The sequence below is a fragment of the Lepisma saccharinum genome, unplaced genomic scaffold (assembly GCF_977018435.1).
Source record: "Lepisma saccharinum unplaced genomic scaffold, izLepSacc3.1 HAP1_SCAFFOLD_132, whole genome shotgun sequence".
NCBI lineage: Eukaryota > Metazoa > Arthropoda > Insecta > Zygentoma > Lepismatidae > Lepisma > Lepisma saccharinum.
The window spans coordinates 767253-785314 of NW_028142947.1; the positions used below are offsets into that span (position 1 = coordinate 767253).

General features: G+C 33.4%; 1 pseudogene; it reads left to right on the plus strand.

Moving 5' to 3' along the window:
• Positions 1 to 4085: 4085 nt before the first annotated feature.
• Positions 4086 to 5558, plus strand: LOC145982345 (26S proteasome non-ATPase regulatory subunit 11 pseudogene; annotated as a pseudogene).
• Positions 5559 to 18062: the final 12504 nt, after the last annotated feature.

Genomic DNA, 18062 nt, shown 5'->3' on the forward strand with positions numbered 1-18062 from the left:
TTGTACGTTTTTTCCACGTGTCTTGACTTCCAATGTATCCCTGCAAAGTTTGGTGAAGATCTGAGTATGTCGTTTTTGACCTTATCTGGAACATCCTTTCTGAAAGTTTGAAAATTCTTAAAAAAATCGTCCAAAATCTTGATGTCTCCAATCTCTTGTTTTGTACGTTTTTTCCACGTGTCTTGACATCCAATGTATCCCTGCAAAGTTTGGTGAAGATCTGAGTATGTAGTTTTTGACCTTATATGGAACCTCCTATCTGAAAATTTGAAAATTCTTCAAAAATTCGTCCAAAATCTTGATGTCTCCAATCTCTTGTTTTGTACGTTTTTTCCACGTTTCTTGACATCCAATGTATCCCTGCAATGTTTGGTGAAGATCTGAGTATGTAATTTTTGACCTTATATGGAACCTCCTATCTGAAAATTTGAGAATTCTTAAAAAATTTGACCAAAATCTTGATATCCCCAATCCTATGTTTTGTATGTTTTTTCCACGTGTCTTGACATCCAATGTATCCCTGCAAAGTTTGGTGAAGATCTGAGTATGTAGTTTTTGACCTTATCTGGAACATCCTTTCTGAAAATTTGAAAATTCTTAAAAAATTCGTCCAAAATCTTGATGTCTCCAATCTCTTGTTTTGTACGTTTTTTCCACGTGTCTTGACATCCAATGTATCCCTGCAAAGTTTGGTGAAGATCTGAGTATGTAGTTTTGGACCTTATATGGAACCTCCTTTCTGAAAATTTGAAAATTCTTAAAAAATTCGTCCAAAATCTTGATGTCTCCAATCTCTTGTTTTGTACGTTTTTTCCACGTGTCTTGACATCCAATGTATCCCTGCAAAGTTTGGTGAAGATCTGAGTATGTAGTTTTTGACCTTATATGGAACCTCCCATCTGAAAATTTGAAAATTCCTAAAAAATCCGTCGAAAATCTTGATGTCTCCACTCTCTTGTTTTGTACTTTTTTTCCACGTGTCTTGACATCCAATGTATCCCTGCAAAGTTTGGTGAAGATCTGAGTATGTAGTTTTTGACCTTATATGGAACCTCCTTTCTGAAAATTTGAAAATTCTTAAAAAATTCGACCAAAATCTTGATGTCTCCAATCCTATGTTTTGTATGTTTTTTCCACGTGTCTTGACATCCAATGTATCCATGCAAAGTTTGGTGAAGATCTGAGTATGTAGTTTTTTACCTTATATGGAACCTCCTATCTGAAAATTTGAGAATTCTTGAAAAATTCGTCCAAAATCTTGATGTCTCCAATCTCTTGTTTTGTACGTTTTTTCCACGTGTCTTGACATCCAATGTATCCCTGCAAAGTTTGGTGAAGATCTGAGTATGTCGTTTTTGACCTTATCTGGAACATCCTTTCTGAAAATTTGAAAATTCTTAAAAAATTCGTCCAAAATCTTGATGTCTCCAATCTCTTGTTTTGTACGTTTTTTTCACGTGTCTTCACATCCAATGTATCCCTGCAAAGTTTGGTGAAGATCTGAGTATGTAGTTTTTGACCTTATCTGGAACCTCTCATCTGAAAATTTGAAAATTCCTAAAAAATCCGTCCAAAATCTTGATGACACCAATCTCTTGTTTTGTACGTTTTTTCCACGTGTCTTGACATCCAATGTATCCCTGCAAAGTTTGGTGAAGATCTGAGTATGTAGTTTTTGACCTTATCTGGAACCTCCTTTCTGAAAATTTGAAAATTCTTCAAAAATTCGTCCAAAATCTTGATGTCTCCACTCTCTTGTTTTGTACGTTTTTTCCACGTGTCTTGACATCCAATGTATCCCTGCAAAGTTTGGTGAAGATCTGAGTATGTAGTTTTTGACCTTATATGGAGCCTCCTTTCTGAAAATTTGAAAATTCTTAAAAAATTCGTCGAAAATCTTGATGTCTCCAATCTCTTGTTTTGTACGTTTTTTCCACGTGTCTTGACATGCAAAGTATCCCTGCAGCGTTTGGTGAAGATCTGAGTATGTAGTTTTTGACCTTATCTGGAACCTCCTATCTGAAAATTTGAAAATTCTTAAAAAATTCGTCCAAAATCTTGATGTCTCCAATCTCTTGTTTTGTACGTTTTTTCCACGTTTCTTGACATCCAATGTATCCCTGCAATGTTTGGTGAAGATCTGAGTATGTAGTTTTTGACCTTATATGGAACCTCCTATCTGAAAATTTGAAAATTCTTAAAAAATTTGACCAAAATCTTGATATCCCCAATCCTATGTTTTGTATGACAATAAAAATAATACATTGTCATAACTACATTTGAAAATGGTTAGGCTAAGTCCAAAGTTCCACATTTGTGCAATATTTATAATAATTTAGTCATAAGATTGCTCAAAATTTTATTCAAATAATACAATTAAATGTCTGAAATTACTACTTAAACCTATTCCATTAAATATGATGTTTAAAAAAAGCCAATTTGTATATCATGACAAAATTATCAAATTGTGAAATATTCTGAATATTGTGAATATTCATATTCATAACAGTTATTTTTGACTGACAAAATGAAAAACAAATATTTTAAATCATATGTGTTCTTTCTGACAAGAAAGATATGATACTTTCAAATTTATAATTAAATTTCTTGAAACTATGTACATTTGCATTGGCATCAAGGTTTATATACAAAGGTCAACTCTTTAAAATTGTTCAATGTATAATATGATGTCATACTTGGTATTTTGTATCAACATTCAAAAAATGGTATTTGTAATCATTAGATAAGTATATTGTGATATACATAGTAAAGTAGCTGTAACAGAGCAAATATGTACATTTACTAAACAAACATTCAAGGTGTTAAGCAGTTATGGACAAAAATATAAAACAAAAACAATTGAAGATAACTCATACTAAAAAATCTGGCTTGAACTAGTTGCTCTAATACTAGTTGTCTGTGACTTTAAAAAAATCTCAAGATGGATGGCACATAAGTAAAAATGTGACTATTGGTGAAGGTTTGATATCATTAAAAATCTGGATATTTTAAGAGATTATACTTGATAAGTTAATCTTTAATAGTTTGTTTAAACTATATAGAGACATTTTGTTGATAACAGAAGCTTGAAAATGCTTTTATAATGGAATAATCTGTATAACGAAAAAGGAAAGATTTGGAACTGGTGTAAAGTGCCTAGTTTAATAATTGAGAGCAGGAAATTATTATCTGCTGGCATCTGCATTAACTAGCTAGTAAATGAATATTGCATTATCTAAAATGAGAATCTTATGAGAAATAAGACTAAGTGAGTGAAATATTTTCTGCATTTTGGATGTGAATAAGCCAAATGTGAAGTTTTGAAAATTGAAGGAAGCCATCTTGTGGACCTGATTGAGGAATTTGACATGTTGAGTGTGCTCAGATGTAGAACTGAGGCATACTCAAATATTTAGTGAAGGACTTGCTCTGTCTCACAAGGAAATAATAAAGAAATGTTTTCTACATATAAATAACATTTATATGTTATAAATGTTCTTGTAAACAATTGCATAATTTGATGCTCTTATAACATTTGTTATTTCTAGTTATTTTATCAATGTAATAATTATAAAAATATTTATTATTGTATGAACATAAACACTGTTCATCAGTATATGTAAATTTAAATTTCCTTTTCAACATAGCACCATAGTTACCTATTGTGCCGATACCGAGTTTAAAATATACTGACAAAGTTGTTATATATTTAAGATTATGAGACTTAGGTGATTAGTTGAAAAGGTTCAAGCTTATAATAATCTTTGTATTGTTTTGCTTCTTGTTCTGGTTTCTGAGGTTAGGTGTTTTTACCTTTAAATATGTCAGATCCAAAGGGTGATTTCTGCTTGGCAGATGTTATGGCTGCTCTCAGTGCTATCAAGGATGGCCAAACAGAGCTCAAAGCTAATCAGGAGGATCTCAAAGCTAATCAGGAAAAGACTGATGCTCAATTGACAGAGCTGAATGATATTATTAAAACTAGTATCTCAGAAGTCAGAGTGTTCAGAGATGAAATCGAAGCTACTTGTAGAGAGCTTAGAGAAGAGATCAAAGATGAACTCGAGGTGAGCGAAAAGACAAAAATGGCGGCTATATGTGTGGAAAGAGCCCAGTTAATGTCAACCTCAGATAAGTTAGAGGAAATATATGATATGTCCAGGCTTCTGCAAGAACAGGGAGATGAAAGTGAAGAAGATGCAATTTGTGTCAAAGAACAAAGTATCTTGAAACTAGGAGAGACTTACAAGAAAGATGGCAAAGCAAAAGAACTGTCTGAACTTATTAAGCAGACGAGACCCTTCCTCTGCACCATTAGTAAGGCGAAGGCAGCAAAATTGGTTCGTGCTCTGGTTGACATGTTCTTGGATCTGGAAGCCAACATTGGCAGTAAAGTTCAGTTGTGCAAGGAATGCATTGAGTGTACAAAACAAGATAAAAATACTATCCTCGGGCAGTATTTGGAAGCCTGCCTAATAGCTTTGTATTTTGACACTGGCATGTTTACTGAAGCTCTTCACCTAGGATCGACCTTATTAAGAGAACTGAATAAGTTTGATGACAAAATGTTATTGCTAGAGGTTCAACTTCTAGAAAGTAAAACTTACCATGCCTTGAGTAATCTTTCAAAAGCACGTGCAGCACTTACCTCAGCTCGGACTACAGCTAATTCAATATATTGCCCTCCAAAACTACAAGCATCGCTTGATATGCAGTCAGGCATTCTTCATGCTGCTGATGAGATAGACTTCAAAACAGCATACTCTTACTTCTATGAAGCATTTGAAGGCTATGATAGTGTGGAAAGCTCAAAGGCTTTGACTGCATTGAAGTACATGCTGCTGTCTAAAATAATGTTGAACACACCAGAAGATGTGCAGCAGATCATAAGCGGGAAACTGGATCTGAAGTATGCCGGAAGTGCAATTGAAGCTATGAAGTGTGTTGCTCAAGCAAGTCTTAAGAGACCTCTGGTAGACTTTCAGGAGGTTGTGGATAAGTTTAAAGAAGAACTGGAAAATGATCCAATTGTTCGAGCACATTTAGACAGCCTTTATGACACAATGTTGGAACAAAACCTTTGTCAAATCATCGAACCTTATTCTCGTGTTCAGGTGGATTATGTTTCAAAATGCATTAAGCTACCTGTAAACCAAATAGAGAAGAAACTTTCACAAATGATTTTAGACAAGAAGTTTCACGGTATTCTAGACCAAGGTGAAGGGGTGTTTCCCCAAAGTGTTCCAAATGTCCAGTTGAAGGATAGAATAAGGAAAGGCACAAAATTTAAATTGAAAGAAATTAGTAAGACTGTTTTCACCAATTGCCCAGGTGCAAGGAGAAAAGTAACAACTCATCCTAAACATGTTCGTAAAAGAACATTCAGGCAGCGATGTTTGAAATTATGGAGGAGAAAATTTTGTCTAGAAGCATTCCATGCATACTCCTCTCATAATTGTATTTTGACTGTGGTAGCATGCTTGATCATGCATCGTACTCATGTACGCGGAAGATGTCACGATGGTGTCATGACGTTAAAGTTAACTTCAAATTTGTAATGTCGTGGACTCACATTTTAATCATTTGATTACTTACCTGTAATGTATCTTTTCAAAGGCATTGTTGCAGTGTGCAGACATGTCTTACTATATTATATCAGATATGTGACTGAAAATTACTTGATCGGTAAAGATTGTTACATACTTATAATGCTTATCATTTATGATTAAGTTTAGAATTACAGTAATATGAACTATGAGTGTTGTAACATTCTTATGTGGTTGCATATATTTGGAAAAAGTATGTTATGAAACATACATAGTTTTATTAGTATGTGAATTTGAAACATACAGTTTAGCAAAATAACTATATTGTGTACATGTAACATCTGATACGAAGAGTTATCTTGAATACTTTCACTATGACAGTATCAGTACATGTTTTAATTTGGGTATTGTCGATGGAGTAAGGTCAGTGGTTACATAGCTTGACATGTTGAGTCATGAATATAGTTCTGTTTCAATGCTGAAATCAATCAATCACATATGCAAACCCTAAAGTTGAAAAATATTATCAAAGATTCTTTGTTTAAAGAAAAGAATTACACTTTACTTTGTTCTGTGTGAACATAAAGTATAACTTAGTGGCCTAAGGATAGGTTCACATGCTTCCGATATCATGTGAAGTAAAGACATGTCGACTTTGAAGTGTTAAAAGGGGACGTTGAAGAAACCGAAGACAGGTTTCATCCAAACACAGAAAATTCTCGGATCGTCAAGCTTTAAGAGGTTCAATATAATAATTTGGAATTTAATATCCTTTATCTCAGATTACAAGGTGATGGTAGGGGGAGTAGTTAGAATACTCACACCCGATGGTAACCTGTTGTCTAGGTAAAGTAAGGGAATATTAATAAAGGGGTTCATGCATATTTATTCACTTTGTTCAGCAGCCTGATTCTTCTGTTGGAATACACTGTTAACAATAAAGGTGCGGTAATTTGAGCACACGTGTTAACATTTGACCACATGTAAGCTGACAACTTATTATGATTGTATACCCATCTCACTTTCAAAGCTTTTTAATTTTAACAAAGATTGATTTGCTATACATCCTGAAATATTGTTGCAGGATAATTTAATCTATACTTACCATCCACAGAGTGTAGTAACCCATAAGGGTTGGTTGGTTGGAAGTTTCTTATTGACTGAGTGTCAAGGGTGGTATATAAGACCTCAGTTCTTTATTTTTTCATTCTTCGTATATTAATTTTGGCATTATGAAATTGCTTATGCTAACATGTTGTTTATTTTGTTGTTTTAAAAGGACAAAAGATACTGTTGCATTTCACAACCATACCCATGAGAGTTGGTTGGTTGAGTTCTTCTTCTTAGGATGTTGGTTAAAGGTGGTACTGTGAGTCACAGTACTTTGTGCAGAATTTTTCTTTTGTCGGCTGTTGTCAATGTAAAAATTTTCTCTTTTTCGTGCTTCTTTTCTTGAGTCAGAAACATTAGTTCAGATATGAAGTCTTCTTCTGTAGAGTTTGCCTTAAGTTGATCTTCATGATCCGACATTGGTCTTCAATCATATTTCTTGATCCTTAGTTGTGTTGAACGGTGAAAAAATTTAATGTAACAAATATTCTTTGTTATGTGTATTTTGGAGTGCAAAAGATGTATAATATAATGTGATGGCATGTGCATAATAATTTTGAATGCTAAGATTTAGCTTTGGCTTGAAAATATTTACTAGAGCACAAAGATTCCAAGAGTTGAATCGTAGGCTCAAATAGGAATGAACTTGACAAAGAGCAAAGAGATTCACGTGTTGATCCAAGCTTCAGTCAAGTAGTTGTTTCCTTTAAAAATGCTAGAATGCATTATGGCTCCAAAATGTGTTCACAAAGGGCTGAATAGTAAGTTCGAGCCGTGACGCTGCGAGTTCAGGAACAACAATTATTTATGATTTATAATTTTAGTGCGCACATCATAATTTATACATTTCTTGCATGAATTCATTTGTGATGTAAAAAAAAAAATCTTATATTCAGCACTCCGTAAATCTGAGGATGTTTGCTTCTTGATGCAGGGACTTAGATTTTTGTCTTGTTAGCTGATCTTACCAGATAAATGGATGAATTCCCAATGGGAAACTTAGTTGGATCAGAGGTTACTTACTCTACATGTAAAAAATTATTATTAATATATTTTTTGGCTAAATAAAGATTAATATAGAAATTATGCTCTCAGGTTGAGAATGAATTTCTGAATGGTGCTTCATGGGTTGACAATAAATAATAATGTTATGTAGGTACATTGTTTATGTAAAAATGGTTACTTTACTGGATAATAATTGTTGGTATGTCGAACTTGATGTTTTTTGTTTTTCAATATTATTATGTACTAAATGTTCATTATGAGTAGTTGCACTGTATTGGTTCATGATGAACAAGTTCTTGTTGTATTGTTGGAAAACAAATATTCAGTCACACTCAATTGATTATAATGCTGAACATGTAAACAGATTGTAAATATAGAGGCATTATATTAATTATTATATGTTAAATGTCTCAGTAGGACTCAGATCTGTTGTGGGTTCGTCCCTTGTTGAGCGCCAGTATGACAATAAAAATAATACATTGTCATAACTACATTTGAAAATGGTTAGGCTAAGTCCAAAGTTCCACATTTGTGCAATATTTATAATAATTTAGTCATAAGATTGCTCAAAATTTTATTCAAATAATACAATTAAATGTCTGAAATTACTACTTAAACCTATTCCATTAAATATGATGTTTAAAAAAAGCCAATTTGTATATCATGACAAAATTATCAAATTGTGAAATATTCTGAATATTGTGAATATTCATATTCATAACAGTTATTTTTGACTGACAAAATGAAAAACAAATATTTTAAATCATATGTGTTCTTTCTGACAAGAAAGATATGATACTTTCAAATTTATAATTAAATTTCTTGAAACTATGTACATTTGCATTGGCATCAAGGTTTATATACAAAGGTCAACTCTTTAAAATTGTTCAATGTATAATATGATGTCATACTTGGTATTTTGTATCAACATTCAAAAAATGGTATTTGTAATCATTAGATAAGTATATTGTGATATACATAGTAAAGTAGCTGTAACAGAGCAAATATGTACATTTACTAAACAAACATTCAAGGTGTTAAGCAGTTATGGACAAAAATATAAAACAAAAACAATTGAAGATAACTCATACTAAAAAATCTGGCTTGAACTAGTTGCTCTAATACTAGTTGTCTGTGACTTTAAAAAAATCTCAAGATGGATGGCACATAAGTAAAAATGTGACTATTGGTGAAGGTTTGATATCATTAAAAATCTGGATATTTTAAGAGATTATACTTGATAAGTTAATCTTTAATAGTTTGTTTAAACTATATAGAGACATTTTGTTGATAACAGAAGCTTGAAAATGCTTTTATAATGGAATAATCTGTATAACGAAAAAGGAAAGATTTGGAACTGGTGTAAAGTGCCTAGTTTAATAATTGAGAGCAGGAAATTATTATCTGCTGGCATCTGCATTAACTAGCTAGTAAATGAATATTGCATTATCTAAAATGAGAATCTTATGAGAAATAAGACTAAGTGAGTGAAATATTTTCTGCATTTTGGATGTGAATAAGCCAAATGTGAAGTTTTGAAAATTGAAGGAAGCCATCTTGTGGACCTGATTGAGGAATTTGACATGTTGAGTGTGCTCAGATGTAGAACTGAGGCATACTCAAATATTTAGTGAAGGACTTGCTCTGTCTCACAAGGAAATAATAAAGAAATGTTTTCTACATATAAATAACATTTATATGTTATAAATGTTCTTGTAAACAATTGCATAATTTGATGCTCTTATAACATTTGTTATTTCTAGTTATTTTATCAATGTAATAATTATAAAAATATTTATTATTGTATGAACATAAACACTGTTCATCAGTATATGTAAATTTAAATTTCCTTTTCAACATAGCACCATAGTTACCTATTGTGCCGATACCGAGTTTAAAATATACTGACAAAGTTGTTATATTTGTAAGTTTTTTCCACGTGTCTTGACATGCAAAGTATCCCTGCAACGTTTGGTGAAGATCTGAGTATGTAGTTTTTGACCTTATCTGGAACCTCCTATCTGAAAATTTGAAAATTCTTAAAAAATTCGTCCAAAATCTTGATGTCTCCAATCTCTTGTTTTGTACGTTTTTTCCACGTTTCTTGACATCCAATGTATCCCTGCAATGTTTGGTGAAGATCTGAGTATGTAGTTTTTGACCTTATATGGAACCTCCTATCTGAAAATTTGAAAATTCTTAAAAAATTTGACCAAAATCTTGATATCCCCAATCCTATGTTTTGTATGTTTTTTCCACGTGTCTTGACATCCAATGTATCCCTGCAAAGTTTGGTGAAGATCTGAGTATGTAGTTTTTGACCTTATCTGGAACCTCCTATCTGAAAATTTGAAAATTTTTAAAAAATTCGTCCAAAATCTTGATGTCTTCAATCTCTTGTTTTGTACGTTTTTTCCACGTGTCTTGACCTCCAATGTATCCCTGCAAAGTTTGGTGAAGATCTGAGTATGTCGTTTTTGACCTTATGTGGAACATCCTTTCTGAAAATTTGAAAATTCTTAAAAAATTCGTCCAAAATCTTGATGTCTCCAATCTCTTGTTTTGTACGTTTTTTCCACGTGTCTTGACATCCAATGTATCCCTGCAAAGTTTGGTGAAGATCTGAGTATGTAGTTTTTGAACTTATATGGAACCTCCTTTCTGAAAATTTGAAAATTCTTAAAAAATTCGTCCAAAATCTTGATGTCCCCAATCTCTTGTTTTGTACGTTTTTTACACGTGTCTTGACATCCAATGTATCCATGCAAAGTTTGGTGAAGATCTGAGTATGTCGTTTTTGACCTTATCTGGAACCTCCCATCTGAAAATTTGAAAATTCTTCAAAAATTCGTCGAAAATCTTGATGTCTCCAATCTCTTGTTTTGTACGTTTTTTCCACGTGTCTTGACATGCAAAGTATCCCTGCAACGTTTGGTGAAGATCTGAGTTTTTGACCTTATATGGAACCTCCTATCTGAAAATTTTAAAATTCTTAAAAAATTTGACCAAAAGCTTGATATCCCCAATCCTATGTTTTGTATGTTTTTTCCACGTGTCTTGACATCCAATGTATCCCTGCAAAGTTTGGTGAAGATCTGAGTATGTAGTTTTTGACCTTATCTGGAACATCCTTTCTGAAAATTTGAAAATTCTTAAAAAATTCGTCCAAAATCTTGATATCTCCAATCTCTTGTTTTGTACGTTTTTTCCACGTGTCTTGACATCCAATGTATCCCTGCAAAGTTTGGTGAAGATCTGAGTATGTAGTTTTTGACCTTATATGGAACCTCCTTTCTGAAAATTTGAAAATTCTTAAAAAATTCGTCCAAAATCTTGATGTCTCCAATCTCTTGTTTTGTACGTTTTTTCCACGTGTCTTGACATCCAATGTATCCCTGCAAAGTTTGGTGAAGATCTGAGTATGTAGTTTTTGACCTTATATGGAACCTCCCATCTGAAAATTTGAAAATTCCTAAAAAATCCGTCTAAAATCTTGATGTCTCCACTCTCTTGTTTTGTACTTTTTTTCCACGTGTCTTGACATCCAATGTATCCCTGCAAAGTTTGGTGAAGATCTGAGTATGTAGTTTTTGACCTTATATGGAACCTCCTTTCTGAAAATTTGAAAATTCTTAAAAAATTCGACCAAAATCTTGATGTCTCCAATCCTATGTTTTGTATGTTTTTTCCACGTGTCTTGACATCCAATGTATCCATGCAAAGTTTGGTGAAGATCTGAGTATGTAGTTTTTGACCTTATATGGAACCTCCTATCTGAAAATTTGAGAATTCTTGAAAAATTCGTCCAAAATCTTGATGTCTCCAATCTCTTGTTTTGTACGTTTTTTCCACGTGTCTTGACATCCAATGTATCCCTGCAAAGTTTGGTGAAGATCTGAGTATGTCGTTTTTGACCTTATCTGGAACATCCTTTCTGAAAATTTGAAAATTCTTCAAAAATTCGTCCAAAATCTTGATGTCTCCAATCTCTTGTTTTGTACGTTTTTTCCACGTGTCTTGACATCCAATGTATAACTGCAAAGTTTGGTGAAGATCTGAGTATGTAGTTTTTGACCTTATCTGGAACCTCCTTTCTGAAAATTTGAAAATTCTTCAAAAATTCGTCCAAAATCTTGATGTCTCCACTCTCTTGTTTTGTACGTTTTTTCCACGTGTCTTGACATCCAATGTATCCCTGCAAAGTTTGGTGAAGATCTGAGTATGTAGTTTTTGACCTTATATGGAGCCTCCTTTCTGAAAATTTGAAAATTCTTAAAAAATTTATCCAAAATCTTGATGTCTCCAATCTCTTGTTTTGTACGTTTTTTCCACGTTTCTTGACATCCAATGTATCCCTGCAAAGTTTGGTGAAGATCTGAGTATGTAGTTTTTGACCTTATATGGAACCTCCTTTCTGAAAATTTGAAAATTCTTAAAAAATTCGTCCAAAATCTTGATGTCCCCAATCCTATGTTTTGTATGTTTTTCCACGTGTCTTGACATCCAATGTATCCATGCAAAGTTTGGTGAAGATCTGAGTATGTCGTTTTTGACCTTATCTGAAACCTCCCATCTGAAAATTTGAAAATTCTTAAAAAATTCGTCGAAAATCTTGATGTCTCCAATCTCTTGTTTTGTACGTTTTTTCCACGTGTCTTGACATGCAAAGTATCCCTGCAACGTTTGGTGAAGATCTGAGTATGTAGTTTTTGACCTTATCTGGAACCTCCTATCTGAAAATTTGAAAATTCTTAAAAAATTCGTCCAAAATCTTGATGTCTCCAATCTCTTGTTTTGTACGTTTTTTCCACGTTTCTTGACATCCAATGTATCCCTGCAATGTTTGGTGAAGATCTGAGTATGTAGTTTTTGACCTTATATGGAACCTCCTATCTGAAAATTTGAAAATTCTTAAAAAATTTGACCAAAATCTTGATATCCCCTATCCTATGTTTTGTATGTTTTTTCCACGTGTCTTGACATCCAATGTATCCCTGCAAAGTTTGGTGAAGATCTGAGTATGTAGTTTTTGACCTTATCTGGAACCTCCTATCTGAAAATTTGAAAATTTTTAAAAAATTCGTCCAAAATCTTGATGTCTTCAATCTCTTGTTTTGTACGTTTTTTCCACGTGTCTTGACCTCCAATGTATCCCTGCAAAGTTTGGTGAAGATCTGAGTATGTCGTTTTTGACCTTATGTGGAACATCCTTTCTGAAAATTTGAAAATTCTTAAAAATTCGTCCAAAAGCTTGATGTCTCCAATCTCTTGTTTTGTACGTTTTTTCCACGTGTCTTGACATCCAATGTATCCCTGCAAAGTTTGGTGAAGATCTGAGTATGTAGTTTTTGAACTTATATGGAACCTCCTTTCTGAAAATTTGAAAATTCTTAAAAAATTCGTCCAAAATCTTGATGTCCCCAATCTCTTGTTTTGTACGTTTTTTACACGTGTCTTGACATCCAAAGGAGGTTCCATATAAGGTCAAAAACTACATACTCAGATCTTCACCAAACATTGCAGGGATACATTGGATGTCAAGACACGTGGAAAAAACGTACAAAACAAGAGATTGAGGTCATCAAGATTTTGGACGGATTTTTTAGGAATTTTCAAATTTTCAGATGGTAGGTTCCAGATAAGGTCAAAAACTACATACTCAGATCTTTACCAAACTTTGCAGGGATACATTGGATGTCAAGACACGTGGAAAAAACGTACAAAACAAGAGATTGGAGACATCAAGATTTTGGACGAATTTTTCAAGAATTCTCAAATTTTCAGATAGGAGGTTCCATATAAGGTCAAAAACTACATACTCAGATCTTCACCAAACTTTGCAAGGATACATTGGATGTCAAGACACGTGGAAAAACATACAAAACATAGGATTGGAGACATCAAGATTTTGGTCGAATTTTTTAAGAATTTTCAAATTTTCAGAAAGGAGGTTCCATATAAGGTCAAAAACTACATACTCAGATCTTCACCAAACTTTGCAGGGATACATTGGATGTCAAGACACGTGGAAAAAAAGTACAAAACAAGAGAGTGGAGACATCAAGATTTTGGACGAATTTTTTAATAATTTTCAAATTTTCAGAAAGGAGGTTCCATATCAGGTCCAAAACTACATACTCAGATCTTCACCAAACTTTGCAGGGATACATTGGATGTCAAGACACGTGGAAAAAACGTACAAAACAAGAGATTGGAGACATCAAGATTTTGGACGAATTTTTTAAGAATTTTCAAATTTTCAGAAAGGATGTTCCAGATAAGGTCAAAAACGACATACTCAGATCTTCACCAAACTTTGCAGGGATACATTGGATGTCAAGACACGTGGAAAAAACATACAAAACATAGGATTGGGGATATCAAGATTTTGGTCAAATTTTTTAAGAATTCTCAAATTTTCAGATAGGAGGTTCCATATAAGGTCAAAAACTACATACTCAGATCTTCACCAAACATTGCAGGGATACATTGGATGTCAAGAAACGTGGAAAAAACGTACAAAACAAGAGATTGGAGACATCAAGATTTTGGACGAATTTTTGAAGAATTTTCAAATTTTCAGATAGGAGGTTCCATATAAGGTCAAAAACTACATACTCAGATCTTCACCAAACTTTGCAGGGATACATTGGATGTCAAGACACGTGGAAAAAACGTACAAAACAAGAGATTGGAGACATCAAGATTTTGGACGATTTTTTTAAGAATTTTCAAACTTTCAGAAAGGATGTTCCAGATAAGGTCAAAAACGACATACTCAGATCTTCACCAAACTTTGCAGGGATACATTGGAAGTCAAGACACGTGGAAAAAACGTACAAAACAAGAGATTGAAGACATCAAGATTTTGGACGAATTTTTTAAAAATTTTCAAATTTTCAGATAGGAGGTTCCAGATAAGGTCAAAAACTACATACTCAGATCTTCACCAAACATTGCAGGGATACATTGGATGTCAAGAAACGTGGAAAAAACGTACAAAACAAGAGATTGGAGACATCAAGATTTTGGACGAATTTTTTAAGAATTTTCAAATTTTCAGATAGGAGGTTCCAGATAAGGTCAAAAACTACATACTCAGATCTTCACCAAACGTTGCAGGGATACTTTGCATGTCAAGACACGTGGAAAAAACGTACAAAACAAGAGATTGGAGACATCAAGATTTTCGACGAATTTTTTAAGATTTTTCAAATTTTCAAATGGGAGGTTTCAGATAAGGTCAAAAACGACATACTCAGATCTTCACCAAACTTTGCATGGATACATTGGATGTCAATACACGTGGAAAAAACATACAAAACATAGGATTGGGGACATCAAGATTTTGGACGAATTTTTTAAGAATTTTCAAATTTTCAGATAAGAGGTTCCATATAAGGTCAAAAACTACATACTCAGATCTTCACCAAACATTGCAGGGATACATTGGATGTCAAGACACGTGGAAAAAACGTACAAAACAAGAGATTGAGGTCATCAAGATTTTGGACGGATTTTTTAGGAATTTTCAAATTTTCAGATGGTAGGTTCCAGATAAGGTCAAAAACTACATACTCAGATCTTTACCAAACTTTGCAGGGATACATTGGATGTCAAGACACGTGGAAAAAACGTACAAAACAAGAGATTGGAGACATCAAGATTTTGGACGAATTTTTCAAGAATTCTCAAATTTTCAGATAGGAGGTTCCATATAAGGTCAAAAACTACATACTCAGATCTTCAACAAACTTTGCATGGATACATTGGATGTCAAGACACGTGGAAAAAACATACAAAACATAGGATTGGAGACATCAAGATTTTGGTCGAATTTTTTAAGAATTTTCAAATTTTCAGAAAGGAGGTTCCATATAAGGTCAAAAACTACATACTCAGATCTTCACCAAACTTTGCAGGGATACATTGGATGTCAAGACACGTGGAAAAAAAGTACAAAACAAGAGAGTGGAGACATCAAGATTTTAGACGAATTTTTTAGGAATTTTCAAATTTTCAGATGGGAGGTTCCATATAAGGTCAAAAACTACATACTCAGATCTTCACCAAACTTTGCAGGGATACATTGGATGTCAAGACACGTGGAAAAAACGTACAAAACAAGAGATTGGAGACATCAAGATTTTGGACGAATTTTTCAAGAATTCTCAAATTTTCAGAAAGGATGTTCCAGATAAGGTCAAAAACGACATACTCAGATCTTCACCAAACTTTCCAGGGATACATTGGATGTCAAGACACGTGGAAAAAACGTACAAAACAAGAGATTGGAGACATCAAGATTTTGGACGAATTTTTTAAGAATTTTCAAATTTTCAGAAAGGATGTTCCAGATAAGGTCAAAAACGACATACTCAGATCTTCACCAAACTTTGCAGGGATACATTGGAGGTCAAGACACGTGGAAAAAACGTACAAAACAAGAGATTGAAGACATCAAGATTTTGGACGAATTTTTTAAAAATTTTCAAATTTTCAGATAGGAGGTTCCAGATAAGGTCAAAAACTACATACTCAGATCTCCACCAAAATTTGCAGCGATACATTGGATGTCAAGACACGTGGAAAAAACATACAAAACATAGGATTGGGGATATCAAGATTTTGGTCAAATTTTTTAAGAATTCTCAAATTTTCAGATAGGAAGTTCCATATAAGGTCAAAAACTACATACTCAGATCTTCACCAAACATTGCAGGGATACATTGGATGTCAAGAAACGTGGAAAAAACGTACAAAACAAGAGATTGGAGACATCAAGATTTTGGACGAATTTTTGAAGAATTTTCAAATTTTCAGATAGGAGGTTCCAGATAAGGTCAAAAACTACATACTCAGATCTTCACCAAACTTTGCAGGGATACATTGGAGGTCAAGACACGTGGAAAAAACGTACAAAACAAGAGATTGAAGACATCAAGATTTTGGACGAATTTTTTAAAAATTTTCAAATTTTCAGATGGGAGGTTCCAGATAAGGTCAAAAACGACATACTCAGATCTTCACCAAACTTTGCATGGATACATTGGATGTCAAGACACGTGTAAAAAACGTACAAAACAAGAGATTGGGGACATCAAGATTTTGGACGAATTTTTTAAGAATTTTCAAATTTTCAGAAAGGAGGTTCCATATAAGTTCAAAAACGACATACTCAGATCTTCACCAAACTTTGCAGGGATACATTGGATGTCAAGACACGTGGAAAAAACGTACAAAACAAGAGATTGGATACATCAAGATTTTGGACGAATTTTTTAAGAATTTTCAAATTTTCAGAAAGGATGTTCCACATAAGGTCAAAAACGACATACTCAGATCTTCACCAAACTTTGCAGGGATACATTGGAGGTCAAGACACGTGGAAAAAACGTACAAAACAAGAGATTGAAGACATCAAGATTTTGGACGAATTTTTTAAAAATTTTCAAATTTTCAGATAGGAGGTTCCAGATAAGGTCAAAAACGACATACTCAGATCTTCACCAAACTTTGCATGGATACATCGGATGTCAAGACACGTGTAAAAAACATACAAAACATAGGATTGGGGACATCAAGATTTTGGTCAAATTTTTTAAGAATTTTCAAATTTTCAGATAGGAGGTTCCATATAAGGTCAAAAACTACATACTCAGATCTTCACCAAACATTGCAGGGATACATTGGATGTCAAGAAACGTGGAAAAAACGTACAAAACAAGAGATTGGAGACATCAAGATTTTGGACGAATTTTTTAAGAATTTTCAAATTTTCAGATAGGAGGTTCCAGATAAGGTCAAAAACTACATACTCAGATCTTCACCAAACGTTGCAGGGATACTTTGCATGTCAAGACACGTGGAAAAAACGTACAAAACAAGAGATTGGAGACATCAAGATTTTCGACGAATTTTTTAAGAATTTTCAAATTTTCAGAAAGGAGGCTCCATATAAGGTCAAAACCTACATACTCAGATCTTCACCAAACTTTGCAGGGATACATTGGATGTCAAGACACGTGGAAAAAACGTACAAAACAAGAGAGTGGAGACATCAAGATTTTGGACGAATTTTTGAAGAATTTTCAAATTTTCAGAAAGGAGGTTCCAGATAAGGTCAAAAACTACATACTCAGATCTTCAAAAAACTTTGCAGGGATACATTGGATGTCAAGACACGTGGAAAAAACGTACAAAACAAGAGATTGGTGTCATCAAGATTTTGGACGGATTTTTTAGGAATTTTCAAATTTTCAGATGAGAGGTTCCAGATAAGGTCAAAAACTACATACTCAGATCTTCACCAAACTTTGCAGGGATACATTGGATGTGAAGACACGTGAAAAAAACGTACAAAACAAGAGATTGGAGACATCAAGATTTTGGACGAATTTT